At 38.7% G+C, this 16,196-nt stretch overlaps 1 protein-coding gene and 1 long non-coding RNA gene across 8 annotated transcripts in view; one reads left to right on the forward strand and one right to left on the reverse strand.

Annotated features, from left to right (window-relative positions):
* LOC147580980 (uncharacterized) overlaps positions 1–16,196 on the forward strand; it is a 283,220-nt gene that overhangs the window by 193,245 nt on the left and 73,779 nt on the right. The window lies entirely within an intron of this gene.
* PKHD1 (PKHD1 ciliary IPT domain containing fibrocystin/polyductin) overlaps positions 11,567–16,196 on the reverse strand; it is a 494,091-nt gene continuing 489,461 nt past the window's right edge. For all 7 annotated transcript variants that reach the window (XM_086707056.1, XM_086707061.1, XM_086707057.1 and 4 more), the window contains one exon: positions 11,567–15,995. The gene's annotated coding sequence lies outside the window, so the exon portion shown is untranslated. The remainder of the gene's footprint in view (positions 15,996–16,196) is intronic.

Raw genomic sequence — 16,196 nt, forward strand, 5'->3', positions numbered from 1 at the left:
TATAATTTTTTTTAAATTTATTAAGTGGAATATGCATAAATAGAATGTATTTTAAGTAGTGGTATTTTCAATGTTCATCATTGGCTCAAAGTTTACTTAGTCCTATTTTTACTTCAATGAGCAATCAAAATGTGCTTTTTCATTTTTAAGTCAATCACACTTTTAAGGCTCCAAATCAAGATTTTCTGTATACACAATCAGATGCCACCTGTCAAAACTCCAGACAAGCTGGAAATTTTCCACCTATTCACACCCAGAATGAAACATCTATATTTCTAATGCTATTTCAAGGCAGTGTATCAGATTTAAAATCTTTATTATCTCTGAGACAGGACAGCATGTAGATAAATGTCCTGATAGTCCAAGCTTTCAAAGAATGTCACCATTTATTCTGTGGATACGCATCCTTGCACAGCCACTGGACATGACACAGCTAAATGCGATTCCGCTTTCCCAATTCCCTTCTCCTTCCCCTTTGCCCCCCAATTTTCTCTTTTCTCTTTTCTTATCCTTCTTTCAAATGTTCATTTGAAGATATACTTTATACTGGGATTAAAACAGGGTTTGCGTTTAAAATTTTCATTCACCAAACAGAAAAATATTTTACTAGAAGGGAATGGTATTAAGGAGAAATGATTTTCCGTGTGCCCTGAGGCCTGGCATAGACAGGATTTGATTTGCTATGTTCAGCTGGAATCTGGATTGATACGCAGAGATGAGAGGGGGTGTTTAATAAAATTTACATTTCATTTTCTCACTTGACACCAGTCTCCCGTCACTCAGGGAATTGATGGGAATGCTGCAAATAACTTTTGTCAGAATCTAGTTGGGGAAACAGACTGGGAAATGAGAAAACAGAGGGAGAGAAAAGAACAATCTGGTTTGTTTTCATCTTCTGGTTCCAGTGATGGGAACAAATCCATTGTGGCTAGAGGACTTGACAGCTGGCAGCCTTTACATGGAAGGAGCCAGAGTGCCAGTGGGAAAGTGGGGAGGCACCTGGGAACTGACATGACCCAGCTGCCCGCAGCAGGCAACCATGCTGTTGGGGAGTATTCTTTGGATGGAAGGAAGAGTTTAAGTTCTGGAGGACTGGAAGCAATTTCTGTCAGCTGAAAAAGAGATCAGGAGATCCCCAAGGAAAGCAAGAGAAGGGGAGTAAACTTCCCTTTTATTACATGAAACCATAGTGTCTATATCAGTTTTTTACTGATGTGTAACAAATTACCACAAATTTAGTCACTTAAAACAATACCCATAATAAATATCACTCAGTCTTAAAAAAGAAGGAAATCCCTGTCATTAGCAACAAGATGGATGGACCTGGGGAACACTGTCTCAGTGAAATAAGCCAGACCTGTAAAGATGAGTAATGTTTGATCTCACTTACCTGTGGAATCTAAAATAGTCACACTCATAGAAGCAAAGAGTAGAATGGTAATTGCCAGAAGCTGGGAAGAAAGGGAAAGGGGAAGTGATGATCAAAGTGTACAAAATTTCCATTATGCAAGGTAAGTTCTGAAGATCTATTTATTCAGCGTAGTGCCTACAAGCTAAAAATACTGTGTTGCCTACTTAAACTTTTCTAAGAGGGTAGGTCTTATGTTAAGTGTTCTTACCACAAATAATTAATAATAATAATAATAATAATAATAATAATAATAATAGGGTGGGAAGAAACTTCAGGAGATGATGGATCTTTATATGGCCTCAATAGTGGTGATGGTTTCACTGGTGAATATTTATTCCCAGGCTCATGGAGTTGTATACATTAAATACACATACAGCTTTTTACATGTCAAATACATCTCAGTAGGATGGTTCAAAACCAAAAATGTAACACTCATGTATTAACTCTCAGTCTATAGGTCAAAAGACTGGGACAGCTCAACTGAATTTTCTTCTTAGGGTCTCACAAGGCCAAAACCAAGATGTTAGCCAGGCTGAGCATTTATCTAGAAGGTTTGAGAAAGAATCAGCTTTCAAGCTCATTCAGGCTATTGGCAAAATTCATTTCCTTATGGTCATAGGACTTAGGTCCCTGTTTCTATGCTAGCTGTTATCTGTGGGCCACTCTTAGCTCTCAGCGGCTCCTCAGATCCTTTGCAAGCTGATCTGCACCATTTTCAAAGCATCAATGACACACAGACTCCTTTCCATTTTTGGAATATTTCTGACTCCCTTTTCTACCACCAGTTGAGAAAACTTTTTTTTTTTTTTTGAAGGTTCATGTGATTAGGTTAGGCCAACCCAAATAAATTTCCCTAGATTAAGGCCAACTGATTAGTAAGCCTAATCAAAAATCAATAATTTAGAGGTGCCTGAGTGGCTCAGTTGGTTTGGTGTCTGACTCTTGATTTTGGCTCAGGTTATGATCTCATGGTTTGTGAGATTGAACCCCCATGTGAGGCTCCCTGCTGAAGGAGTGGAGCCTGCTTGGGATATTCTCTCTCTCCCTCTTTCTCTGCCCCTCCTCTGCTCATGCTCTCTTTCTCAAAATAAATAAATTAAAAAAAAAACCTGCAATATCAATTTGCCACTTAATTTAATCATGGGTATGACACTAGGTAACTGAGAAAATGGAGGCCATCTTAAAACTCTGCCTATCATATTGTCTTATATGTAATTGATCCATGGTGCCAGCTCAGAGTAGACAGGAATGGTTGCTGACATTAGCTGGTGGTTTCTGAGAAGACTGGAGATCCAGAAGTGTAGCAAGCAAGGCATTAAGCCAAAAGATATTTATACAAATCTTAATCTGCATCTTTCCTAAGAAAAAACAAGATGTAGAAGTTATAATTACTTTGTATTGATCAAAAAGATAATATCAACATTAGTTTGGCACATTTCTCAGCACTAAATCAGTGGTTCTTTCACTAGAGTTGATGTGATAAGCAAAGGAGGAATGTAAATAGCCTTTGGAAGCACTGATGGCAGATTCAGGGCTATTTGGGCAGAAAATTCAGTCTTGGGTAGTCATTCAGTGGTCTAGAAAGGGTGGGCCTAGTATGTGATAGGCACATCCTCTTTATATATATATATATATATATATATATATATATATATATATATATATATATATATATATAACCTATTTATTTTTGAGAGATAGGGAGGGAGGGAGAGAGAGAGACAGAGAAAGCAAGCACAAGCAGGAGAGGAACAGAGAGAGAGAGAGAGAGAGAGAGAGATTCTGAATCAGGCTGTAGGCTCTGAGCTGTCAGCTCAGAGCCCAACACGGGGCTCAAACCCTCAAACTGTGAGATCATGACCTGAGCCAAAGTCAGATGCTTAACCAACTGAGCCACCAAGGCACCCCTGGTAGGTATGTCCTCTTGACCTCATGGACTTCCTGACTATATGGAGGAAGGAAGCTAGGGATTGGGGGAGGTCAAAGTGGAGCTGTCCAGAGCACAGAGCCTGGGGAAACTCTTCTTCACTAAGTCTAAAGGCAGTATTGGCTGGCATGCCATAGATCTTTGATCCAAGCTCTATTTGACACATGAATAAATAAGAATATTTGGAGGTCATTTGCTCCATTATCTCCCATTATATTTATATAAAGGAATTTATATAATTTATTTTTTTTATTTTATTGTTTTTTATATTAAATATAATTTATTGTCAAACTGATTTCCATACAACACCCAGTGCTCATCCCAACAGGTGCCTTCCTCAATGCCCATCACCCACTTTCCCCTCCCTCCCACCCCCATCAACCCTCAGGTTATTCTCAGTATTTAAGAGTCTCTTATGGTTTGCCTCCCTCCCTCCATGTAACTTTTTTTTCCCCTTCCCCTCTCCCATGGTCTTCTGTCAAGTTTCTCAGGATCCACATATGAGTGAAAACATATGGTATCTGTCTTTCTCTGCCTGACTTATTTCACTTAGCATAACACTCTTCAGTTCCATCCACGTTGCTACAAAAGGCCGTATTTCATTCTTTCTCATTGCCACGTAGTATTCCATTGTATATATAAATCACAACTTCTTTATCCAATCATCACTTGATGGACATTTAGACTGTTTCCATAATTTGGCTATTGTTGAAAGTGCTGCTATAAACATTGGGGTACAAGTGCCCCTATACATCAGCACTCCTGTATCCCTTGGGTAAATTCCTAGCAGTGCTATTGCTGGGTCATAGGGTAGATCTATTTTTAACCTTTTGAGGACCCTCCACACTGTTTTCCAGAGCAGCTGTACGAGTTTGCATTCCCACCAAAAGTACAAGAGGGTTCCCGTTTCTCCACATCCTCTCCAGCGTCTGTAGTTGTCTGATTTGTTCATTTAATCCACTCTGACTGGCGTGAGGTGATATCTCTGTGGTTTTGATTTGTATTTCCCTGATGAAGAGTGACATTGAGCATCTTTTCATGTGTCTGTTGGCCATCTGGATCTCTTCTTTAGAGAAGTGTCTATTCATGTCTTCTGCCCATTTCTTCACTGGATTATTTGTTTCTTGGGTGTGGAGTTTGGTGAGTTCTTTATAGATTTTGGATACTACCCTTTGTCCGATATGTCATTTGCAAATATCTCCTCCCATTTCATTGGTTGCCTTTTAGTTTTGTTGATTGTTTCCTTTGCAGTGCAGAAGCTTTTTATCTTGATGAGGTCCCAGTGGTTCATTTTTGCTTTTAATTCCCTTGCCTTTGGAGATGTGTCAAGTAAGAAATTGCTGTGGCTGAGGTCAAAACAGGTTTTTTTCCTGCTTTCTCCTCTCGGGTTTTGATGGTGTCCTTACATTCAGGTCCTTCATCCATTTTGAGTTTTTTTGTGTGACTGGTGTAAGAAAGTGGTCTAGTTTCATTCTTCTGCATGTTGCTGTCCACTTCTCCCAGCACCATTTGTTAAAGAGACTGTCTTTTTTTTCCATTGGATACTTTTCCTGCTTTGTCAAAGATTAGTTGGCCATACATTTGTGGGTCCAGTTCTGGGGTCTCTATTCTATTCCATTGGCCTATGTGTCTGTTTTTGTGCCAATACCATACTGTCTTGATGATTACAGCTTTGTAGTAGAGGCTAAAGTCTGGGAATGTGATGCCTCCCACTTTGGTTTTCTTCTTCAATATTGCTTTGGCTATTCGGGGTCTTTTATGGTTTCATACGAATTTTAGGATTGCTTGTTCTAGCTTTGAGAAGAAAGATGGTGCAATTTTGATTGGGATTGCATTAAGTGTGCAGATTGCTTTGGATAGTATTGACATTTTAACAATATTTATTCTTCCAATCCATGAGCACGGAATGTTTTCCATTTCTTTGTATCTTCTTCACTTTCCCTCATAAGCTTTCTACACTTTTCAGCATACAGATCTTTTACATCTTTGGTTAGGTTTATTCCTAGGTATTTTATGATTCTTGGTGCAATTGTGAATGGGACCAGTTTCTTTATTTCTCTTTCTGTTGCTTCATTATTGGTGTATAAAAATGCAACCGATTTCTCTACGTTAATTTTGTACCCTGTGACTTTGCTGAATTCACGTATCAGTTCTAGCAGGCTTTTGGTGGAGTATGTCAGGTTTTCCATGTAGAATATCATGTCGTCTGTGAAAAGTGACAGTTTGACTTCATCTTTGCCAACTGTGATGCCCTTGGTTTCCTTTTGTTGTCTGATTGCTGAGGCTAGGACTTCCAACACTATGTGAAATAACAGCGGTGAGAGTGGACATCCCTGTCGTGTTCCTGATCTCAGGGGGAAAGCTCTCAGTTTTTCCCCATTGAGCATGATATTAGCTGTTGGCCTTTCATAAATGGCTTTTATGATGTTTAAGTATGTGCCTTCTATCCCGACTTTCTCGAGGGTTTTTATTAAGAAAGGAGGCTGAATTTTGTCAAATGCTTTTTCTGCAGATTGACAGGATCATATGGTTCTTATCTTTTCTTTTATTAATGTGATGTATCACGTCGATTGATTTGCAAATGTTGAACCAGCCCTGCAGCCCAGGAATGAATCCCACTTGATCATGGTGAATAATTCTTTTCATATGCTGTTGAGGTCAATTTGCTAGCATCTTGTTGAGAATTTTTGCATCCATATTCATCAGGGATATTGGCTGTAGTTCTCTTTTTTGCTGGGTCTCTGTCTGCTTTGGGAATCAAAGTAATGCTGGCTTCATAGAATGAGTCTGGAAGTTTTCCTTCCCTTGCTATTTTTTGGAACAGCTTGAGAAGGATAGGTATTATCTCTGCTTTAAATGTCTGGTAGAATTCCCCAGGGAAGTGATCTGGTCCAGGACTCTTATTTGTTGGGAGATTTTTGATAACTGATTCAACTTCTTCGCTGGTTATGGGTCTGTTCAAGTTTTCTATTTCTTTCCATTTGAGTGTTGGTAGTGTTTGGGTGCTTAGGAATTTGTCCATTTCTTCCAGGTTGTCCAGTTTGTTGGCATATAATTTTTCATAGTATTCCCTGATAATTGCTTGTATTCCTGAGGGATTGGTTGTCGTAATTCCATTTTCATTCATGTTTTTATTTTTTTGGGTCCTCTCCCTTTTCTTTTTGAGAAGCCTGGCTAGAGGTTTATCAATTTTATTTTTTCAAAACATCAACTGGTGGTTTCGTTGATCTGCTCTACAGTGTTTTGGGATTCTATATTGTTTATTTCTCCTCTGATCTTTATTATTTCTCTTCTGCTGGGTTTGGGATGTCTTTGCTGTTCTGCTTCTAGTTCCTTAGGTGTGCTGTTAGATTTTGTATGGGATTTTTCTTGTTTCTTGACATAGGTCTTCATTGCAATGTATGTTCCTCTCAGGACTGTCTTTGCTGCATCCCAAAGTGTTTGGATTGTTGTATTTTCATTTTATATTTCCATATATTTTTAAATTTCTTCTCTAATTGCCTGGTTGACCAATTCATTCTTTAGTAGGGTGTTCTTTAACCTCCATGATTTTGGAGGTTTTCCAGACTTTTTCCTGTGGTTGATTTCAAGTTTCATAGCATTGTGTTGTGGAAATGTGCGTGGTATGATCTCAATTCTTCTATATTCATGAAGGGCTGTTTTGTGACCCAGTATGTAATCTGTCTTAGAGAATGTTCCATATGCACTTGAGAAGGAAGTATATTCTGTTGCTTTGGGATGCAGAGTTCTACATATATCTGTCAAGTCCATCTGATCCAATATATCTTTCAGGGTACTTCTTTATTTATTCTCTGTCTAGATATTCTATTCAGTGTTGTTAGTGGAGTATTAAAGTCTCCTGCAATTACCACATTCTTATCAATAAGATTGCTTATGTTTGTGATTGTTTTATACACTTGGGTTCTTCCGAATTCAGTGAATAGACATTTATAACTGTTAGCTCCTCCTGATGGATAGGCCCTGTAATTATTATATAATGCCCTTCTTCATCTCTTCTTATAGCCTTTAAAGTCTAGTTTGTCTGATATTAGTATGGCTACTCTAGCTTTCTTCTGACTTCCAGTAGCATGATAGATAGTTCTCCATCCCCTCCCTTTCAATCTGAAGCTGTCCTCAAGTCTAAAATGAGTGTCTTGTAGACAGCAAATAGATGGATCTTGTTTTTTTATCCATTCTGATACCCTGTGTCTTTTGGTTGGAGCATTAATCCATTTGCCTTCAGTGTTATTATAGAAAGATATGGGGTTAGAGTCACTGTGATGTCTGTAGGTTTCATGCTTGTAGTGGTGTCTCTGGTACTTTGTGGTCCTTGCAACATTTCCCTCACAGAGTCACCCTTAGGATCTCTTGTAGGGCTAGTTTAGTGGTGATGAATTCCTTAAGTTTTTGTTTGTTTGGGAAAACCTTTATCTCTCCTTCTATTCTGAATGACAGACTTGCTGGATAAAGGATTCTTGGCTGCAATTTTTTTTCTGTTCATCATGTTCAAGATTTCCTGCCATTCCTTTCTGGCCTGCCAAGTTTCAGTAGATAGGTCTTCTACTACCCTTATGTTTCTACCTTTGTATGTTAGGGTCCTTTTATCCCTAGCTGCTTTCAGAATTCTCTCTTTATCCTTGTTTTTTGCCAGTTTCACTATGATATGTTTTGCAGAAGATCGATTCAAGTTCCGTCTGAAGGGAGTTCTCTGTGCCTCTTGTATTTCAATGCCTGTTTCTTTCCCCAGATTGGGGAAGTTTTCAGCTATATTTGTTCAAGTACACCTTCAGCCCCTTTCTCTCTCTTCTTCTTCTGGAATTCCTATGATATGGATATTGTTCCATTTGATGGCATCACTTAGTTCTCTAATTCACCCTTCATAATCCTGGATTTTTTTTTCTCTCCCTTTTTCTCAGCTTCTTCTTTTTCCATAATTTTGTCTTCTAATTCACCTATTCTCCCCTCTGCCTCTTCAATCCCCACTGTGGCTGCCTCCATTTTATTTGCACCTCATTTATAGCATTTGTTAATTCATCATGACTATTTTTTAGTCCCTTGATCTCTGTAGCAATAGATTCTCTGCTGTCCTCTGCTTTTTTCAAGCCCAGCAATTAAATTTATGACTATTCTAAATACTTGTTCAGTTATATTGCTTAAATTGGTTTTGATCAATTTGTTAGCTGTCACTACTTCCTGGAATTTCTTTTGAGGAGAATTCCTCTGCTTTGTCATTTGGCTAGTTTTCTGTCCCTTAAAAGCTTGTTGTGTGCTCTGCAACTGTGAGCACTGCTATATTAAAGGGGGTGTCATACACTGTCCAGGGTGGCCCTTCAGCAGGTGTTTTTTGGGGGATTGTTACTTGCTCTCTGTTCTTGTGACATTGGTTATTTTATTTGCCTACTTGTAGTGATGTTTTGGGCCCTCCAGGTGTGCTTTGATTTGTTCCTTGAAGTAGCCCTGTAAAAGAAAACAGACAAACAGAAGACAAGAACACGCAAACACACAAATAACACAAACAAATATACAAAAACAAACAAAAAACAAAAAATACAGACTACAAGTAAAGAACAGAGTGGAGGCGGTGCTGATGGAAGAGCACATACAAAGAGAGAAATGACAGGAGTGGGGAAATAGAAAAAATAAACATTGACTAGGCAGAGAAACTAAAAGGCTTAATCCAGAGAGAGAGAAAGGAAAATAAAGGAGGTGGGGAGAAAGAAATGAAGATAAAGTTACCCAAACAGAGAAAGTATATGGCTTGATTATTCCAGAGAGAGAGAAAGGAAAATAAAGAAGGAGGCAAGGAAAACGAAATGAAGATAATGTTGCCCAGACAGAGAAACTATATGGCTTGATTATTCCAGAGAGTGAGAAAGGAGTATAAAGAATGAGGTATAGAATATGTGTCAAGACAATGGATTAAATATATCTGTTTAGACAAACCAATAACCAGAGTAACCAGCATAGAGGAGGGAAGAGATAAGGAGGAGAAATTGGGGGGGGGGGGGACAGGGAATATATCTATATATCCAGAATTGACCTAGAATTAATCCAGGCAATGTTGCAGTGCTGGTCTAGAGTAGCTTTCCATCTGGCTTAACAGGGTCTGTTTGGCTCCAATAGATGCCCAGTTACCTGGTTTGGAGAGGCATGGTTTGGTGTAAACTGTCCTGCCTCCACTGTGGGCCCCTCAGACATCCCTTAAGCCCTGCCTTGGTGGTGGTGGTGGCGGGGTTTGGGGGGAATGCTGATCCCCCGTCTTTTCTCCATGGACCCTGACCTGGACCCAGTGGACTCCGTTTGAGTCATCCTCATTGTGCTGCTGGCACAGATGGGGGTGGTCCTTCTCACTCTGCCAACTCCCCTGACCCTGCGCTTGGCTAGGATTCAAAGACCTGCTCTGTGCGCTCTGGCACTGGGGAAATGCCTCTCATACACCGGATATGTGGTGCTGCTGGCTTTGTCTGTGCTACCACACTTCAGGGAGGACACCCTTCTCCCACTGTGCTGCCGACCTCCCCACCAAGCCCTGGGGATGGTGGACATAGGCAGGCTTTGTCTTTTCCCACAGCATTCCAGGGAGGGCACCACCTTCTCCTACTGCAGGCTGAGACTCTGACCTACCACTAAACCCAGGGTTCGCTCCCCTTCCCCCCAGGTACGCGAACAGGGAGCCGAGAAAGGGTTGAGAGACGTGGGAAGTATGGATCCCCCTACTTCTCTGCCATGTTCGCCCAATACTTGGAATTTATATAATTTATATAGCTATATATCAAAGTAGGAAAGTAGCATCTAACCACGTCTTAAAAAATCTCAACAGAGGAACCTACACACTGTTTTCCGGGGTGGCTGCACCAGTTTGCATTCCCACCAACAGTGCAACAGAGAGGGATGAAGGCAAACCATAAGAGACTCTTAAATACAGAGAACAAACTGAGGGTTCATGGGGGTGAAGGAGAGGGGAAAGTGGATGATGGGCATTGAAGAGGGCACTTCTTGGGATGAGAACTGGGTGTTTTATGTAAGCCAATTTGACAATAAATTATATCTAAAAAATCTAAACACAGTAGGATACTGAAATAATTATAATATTTACTGATATTTTTTCTAAGCAATCATTTTTTTCCCTAATGCCTAATCTCTTCATATATGGTGGGTATCCTTCCATCTAGCCCAGTCTAAGTTGAAATCACTTCTACCATGTTTTTTATATCATTTCATATGTTTCAAATGGTCATAAATTCATTCACATTATTTCCTCTGTTCAACAGCATTAATTCATTCACTGAACAATCCATGATATGGGGATAAGTAACTGTTCCAGTTAAATTTATATATTTCTCCCTACCTATAATGTCATCTTTTTAAGTTATTTAAACCCTGTCTATTTTCCTAAGTCTCACTTAAGTTTTCATTCCCTATGAAACTTTCTTCCCTTATTTCAAATATTATTATCCTCTATTTTCAGTGTTATTGTGAATATAAAAAAAAAAACACTTACCTATGGGGAGAATTTTCAAAGTGTTTAAAATAATGTGGAGAGAAGACCTTATTGTCTTCTACCCATTCTTAGATAGAAACAAAACTCAGATTGGTTTCTGATATCTCCTTGAAAACACTAAAGTCAGAAAATATTGGAATGATAGTTCCACATTTTGCAAAGCAAAGGTTGTGATTCACATATTTTTATACTCAGCCAAGTTGTCTTACATATCTGAAAACCATTTCTAAGACAAACGGGCTCCGAAAAGATACTTCCTAGTTAGCCACATATTAGTTCTCAGTTCTATAAGTCAAAAGACTGAAAAGGCTCAACTGGATTTTCTTTTTAGGGGATAACAAGATTTTGGATCAGAAACCCAGGTTTGAGCCTTCACTTTACTGCTTACTGAGAAGGTATATTCAGTGACATAAGAGAGAATCAATGAGTGGAACCATTACAAAGGCCAAGAGGAAAGTGGTTCAAGAAAGAGGAAGAGAAAGGTTGGGTTAGGTGCTCCTGAGATTTCACGTAAGATGAAGATAAAGAATTGTTCTTTAGAAATGACAGTATGGAAGTCACTGGTGATTACCACAAGAGTAGTCTCTGTTCTGTAGATGGGTCAGAAAACATTCTGGAGTGCCTGGCAGTATGAATGAAAAATAAGGAAGTAATGGAATATGTGAACAAAAATATTTTAAACAATTTTGCTGGAATAGTAGAAAAATGAGAAAGAGAACTGGAGGGGTCTATAGCATCAAAGTAACTTTATTTTTTTTAAGTGGGGTCTACTTAACCATGTTGGATAGTCATGGGAATAATCCAGTAGATGAGGAGAGATTGATGACATTGAAAAGAGAGCTGATAATTGAGGTAGTGACATCCTTGGGAACAGAATGAAGATATGCAGAAAATAATACTAAAGAGAAAATTTGGTATTAATAGACTTACAGCCTAAATTTATATATCTTCTAGAGTTGTCTAAACTATAGATAAGCACACAAGATTTTTTAAAAGTATTTATTTTTGAGAGAGAGAGACACACGGTGTGAGTGGGAGAGGGGCAGAGAGAGAGAGGGAGACACACAATCTGAAGCAGGTTCCAGGCTCTGAGCTGTCGGCACAGAGCCTGACATGGGGCTTGAACTCAGAAGCCATGAGATCATGACTTGAGCTGAAGTCAGACACTTAACCAATTGAGCCACCCAGGTGCCCTTACAGGATTATTTATTTATCCCCAAACTTAAGAAAATTTTGGAGCATCTGATTTCTCAGGCCATACTCATGATTTGCAAATTAAAACTCACAGTCTTTTAACTTAAGGCTCTATCACAAAACTGAATCTATGAAATCTGCCAAATAAGTGTGCTTTGATAGATGCTTTCAAGAGTCAGTCCTTTGTGTTCAAGGTCTTAATACCATGTGGTGTGGGTTTAGAATAGGTTCTTATGGAGCTGGGCTAGAAGTACACAGTATGGCACTGATCCAAGGGAGAGAAACATACAACCCATGGTGGGCACTTCTCAGTACTGTGGGCATTGTGTTGTGTCTGCCCTTGACTTAGGGTGAGTGTTTGCTTCCCCAGTGTTTCCTCCATATGCGTGATAGGAAGGTGGCTCTTTTATAATTGAATCTGACTGAGAAATGCCAAGTCTGTAGCCATACACAAATTTTCCTTATGGGTCCCTCACATAGATGGGATCCTAGGTGGCATGCCCTGTATGACATTCCAGGGATATTCTGGTGAGAACACAGATTTGTTAGCACTCTAATCACTGTCCATCAAGAAACATTCCTTTCCCAAGCTGGAGACTTTACCTTTTCCTTTCATTCCTCTCTGGCCTCTCTTTCTGGTCCATTCATCTTACATTCTCTACCCTCTTTATCTTCGCCTATATATATGTAAGTCCTCCATCCAGAACTAAATGCATTTTATATCAGCAAGTTCTACTCTTGGATGAAAATTAAAGAGATTGCTAGCCTCTAATCAATCATAAGTTGCAGAAAATATTTTTTAAAATTTGTTTTGGTAGTAATAGGTCCTATAAAAACATTGAAATACCAAAAGATAAAAAATTTGAGGTGAAAATCTACCCATATTACTGCTCCATTCCCTAAAGGTAACTATTTTTTTTTTCAAAACTTTATTGGTTTCCTTTCCATAATTTTTCTATACATTAACAAACTAGAGGTAAAAGCATAATAAACACATTATTTTGCAATTTTATGTGTTTTTTTACCCTAATAGTATAGCTTGAATAATTTTCTACATCATTCTACTGGACAGATGTGCCATTAAAGTTGAGGAAATCTTAAAATCAGATACAGTCCAAACAAATTTCCAACTTTGCCTGGACCATTGCAAGAGTTTAGTAATGACTGTTCCTTCATCTACACAATGTAGAGACAAGTGGCCATTTCCCACATTTTTCAAAAGGAGATTGAGTCTCTTTCCCCTTGTTACAACTACTAATATTGAAATAAAATATATGGTGATAATAAATGAATGATCATTTTGATACTGAAATAAAAGAGAAAAATGATTCTTCAAAACCCAGTAAATTCTAGAAAGTCTTCCAAATGCATTAAATGAATCTTCTGTCTCAAAAGAGACCAGATTGATGGTCTCTTCTTGAGTTGTTCTAAGCAAAGAGAACCCTGGTCTTTTTTCATGTATAAATATAACAAATGTTAGAAGAATATTTGTAAACACGCAAATCTCCATATTCTACCAATTAGACTTCATTTAATTTTATAAAAGTGATTTATCCCTTTTAAAAGATTACATTCAGGAAATGTGATTCATCTCTCAAATATATCTGCAGTTAATCAGAGTGCTATCACATAGGTTGAAATCAGCTGTGTTCTACACTCAGTAGAGTAATTCCTTCTGCTTACAGCTCCTTCAAAATTAACACTGAATACATTATAAATCCTGGAAACAAAATATGGTATAAATGCATGAATTTTAAATGACAGAATTAATTAAAATCCTTTACTGTTATTGACATGTACGGTTTTATAGAAGCTTGGATGAATAATATTTGCATGTGATTTACATTCAATTTCCCCATACTCATTTTTGCATACAGTTTGCATACATTTCAATGTATAGTAATTTCATACATTTAGACTTAGACTGTGAGATGGAAGGGAGCTATTAACTAATCTTTGAAAGGTCTGGGCCTTTTGGTTCTCAGTAGCCTCACTGGGCAACAATATGGACAAATCTGCTGCAAGATACAATTGTGGTCAGACTGGCTCAGCCTGTCACTCTGAGAGACATGAAATTCTGTCTCTGGTACCTTCTCTGAACACAATCCCTAAAACTTCACAGATTGTGGAAACTACCTTATCTCTCATTATCCTTCCCTCTCAGTTTTAATATCCAGAAACATTTGCAAATATTTTTGAACTCTTTAGAATTTTAATTTGTTCACTTATCTTGGGGGAAAAGAAGCCACCATATATAAAAAATCAGAAATGGGAAGCAAGAAGAGATTCTTTGAAATAACAGAGGAACATGATACTTTTCAATTATTTATTTCAGTAAAGAGTAAGGTTGTTGCTGCCGGGAAATATTTTTTGAACTAGCCATGTTAATGGTCTGAATAAGTTTAGGTTTGGCCAATAGTGGTGCTTTATGTAACTAGCTCATCTCCAGACATAAATGAACCAAGAGCTAATTGTCCCGTTTTCTGAGGAGAAAAAGTGGACTAGCTTAATTATGGGTTAAAGGATTCTAACTAGACTCTAAGATTCCATGCCATATGCTAGAGCCCTGCTAGTTACTCTGGATATTTCTGGCCACTGTTCTGGCCCAAAGAGTCCATTTTGGCCTGAGGGATTCCAAGCATGGCTAAGGGAGCTTTGATAGATTAATTATGGTTATTCCTAAACGGAGGGATAGGATCACACTTGCTTTCCAGAAAGATTAATCTTTTGGCACATGGATGATTGGTAAGAAGCTAGTAAAGGTTGGGAGGTGGGTAAAGGAGTAGAAATAACCAGTGGTAGCTGACTGAGAAGGATGAGATAGAACAAGGAGTCCTGGTTGACTTCCAGATATCTAGTCTGAGTGCAATGATGCTGTGTATTGCATTAGGGCAGGTATGAAAAGAAGGAGTATGTTTTAAGGCCATCTTAACTTCTCAGTGTCTGTGGGATAACCTAGTGGGAGTTCTCAGTAGGCAGCTAACTATATGTTATAGAGCTCAGGAAATGAATTTGGGCTGGAATTTGTGGTGATAAAAGAAATCACTGGAATGAAAGGGAGAATGTGTAGACAAACCCAAAGGAGTAGTGCTAAGAATATCATTTTAAAATTCTCAAAAGTCTTAACTTCTGAATTGTTTTTATACAAAATATTACAGATCTCCGACAACTCAATGTATCTACCAAAGAATGCAAATAGGAGTGACCTCAGAGATCAGGAAGCTACAAAAAAGGTTATAGCTGCGACTAATTAAACTGGAGGAGGCATAGTCTGCCTAAGTCCATCAAGTTATTTCTTTGTTATGTTTTTGAACACTATTAGTGCCCAAACAAAACACAAAAAGGACTTACCCTGCAGAAAGACAGTTTATGCCTCCAGAGTAACTTTCTATAGACCAGATTTCCCACCAATGCCCTTCTTAAACACAGATTACTTGGATTCCAGTTTCTTGATGAACATCAATCTTGATACCTAATTGTTTCTCCCTCAGAATCTAATACAGTGTCATCTTCTTTTCTGAACAGCTTTAAGGCTTGAAATCTCTATAATACATCTAAAGAATAGACAAAAGGCTGAGAATGTTCCTCACGGTACAAAGATATTTTCCCATTGATGCCTTGGAGATGATGACTTTCTGCCAGTACCCACTATGGGATTAGTTACAGAGCATCATTATTGAAAATTCTGCAATAGAAGAGTGTGTTTCCTTCCTCTGTTCTAATTCAAACATAAGAAGGCCTCTGAATCTTTCAGAGATTAGAAAATCCTGGTTTATATTTTGGCAACAGCTGAGAACAGGTTGTTTCTGGAAATTCTTCTCACCTCAGATATCTTTGCTTTACTCTCTTGGAGCATAAATCCTTCTGGATCCAGAGCCAAGGACACAATCAGGCTGCCTAAAGTGTCCTTTTGTTTGAACACTGATGATCCCTCTGTGAATGTATGAATTAGGTGAAATTGCCTTTAATTTTTTTTTCAACGGTTTTTATTTATTTTTGGGACAGAGAGAGACAGAGCATGAATGGGGGAGGGGCAGAGAGAGAGAGGGAGACACAGAATCGGAAACAGGCTCCAGGCTCCGAGCCATCAGCCCAGAGCCTGACGCGGGGCTCAAACTCACGGACCGCGAGATCGTGACCTGGCTGAAGTCGGACGCTTAACC

This window comes from Puma concolor, chromosome B2 (genome assembly GCF_028749965.1).
Source record: "Puma concolor isolate L17-30 chromosome B2, mPumCon1.1.hap2, whole genome shotgun sequence".
Classification (NCBI taxonomy): Eukaryota; Metazoa; Chordata; class Mammalia; order Carnivora; family Felidae; genus Puma; species Puma concolor.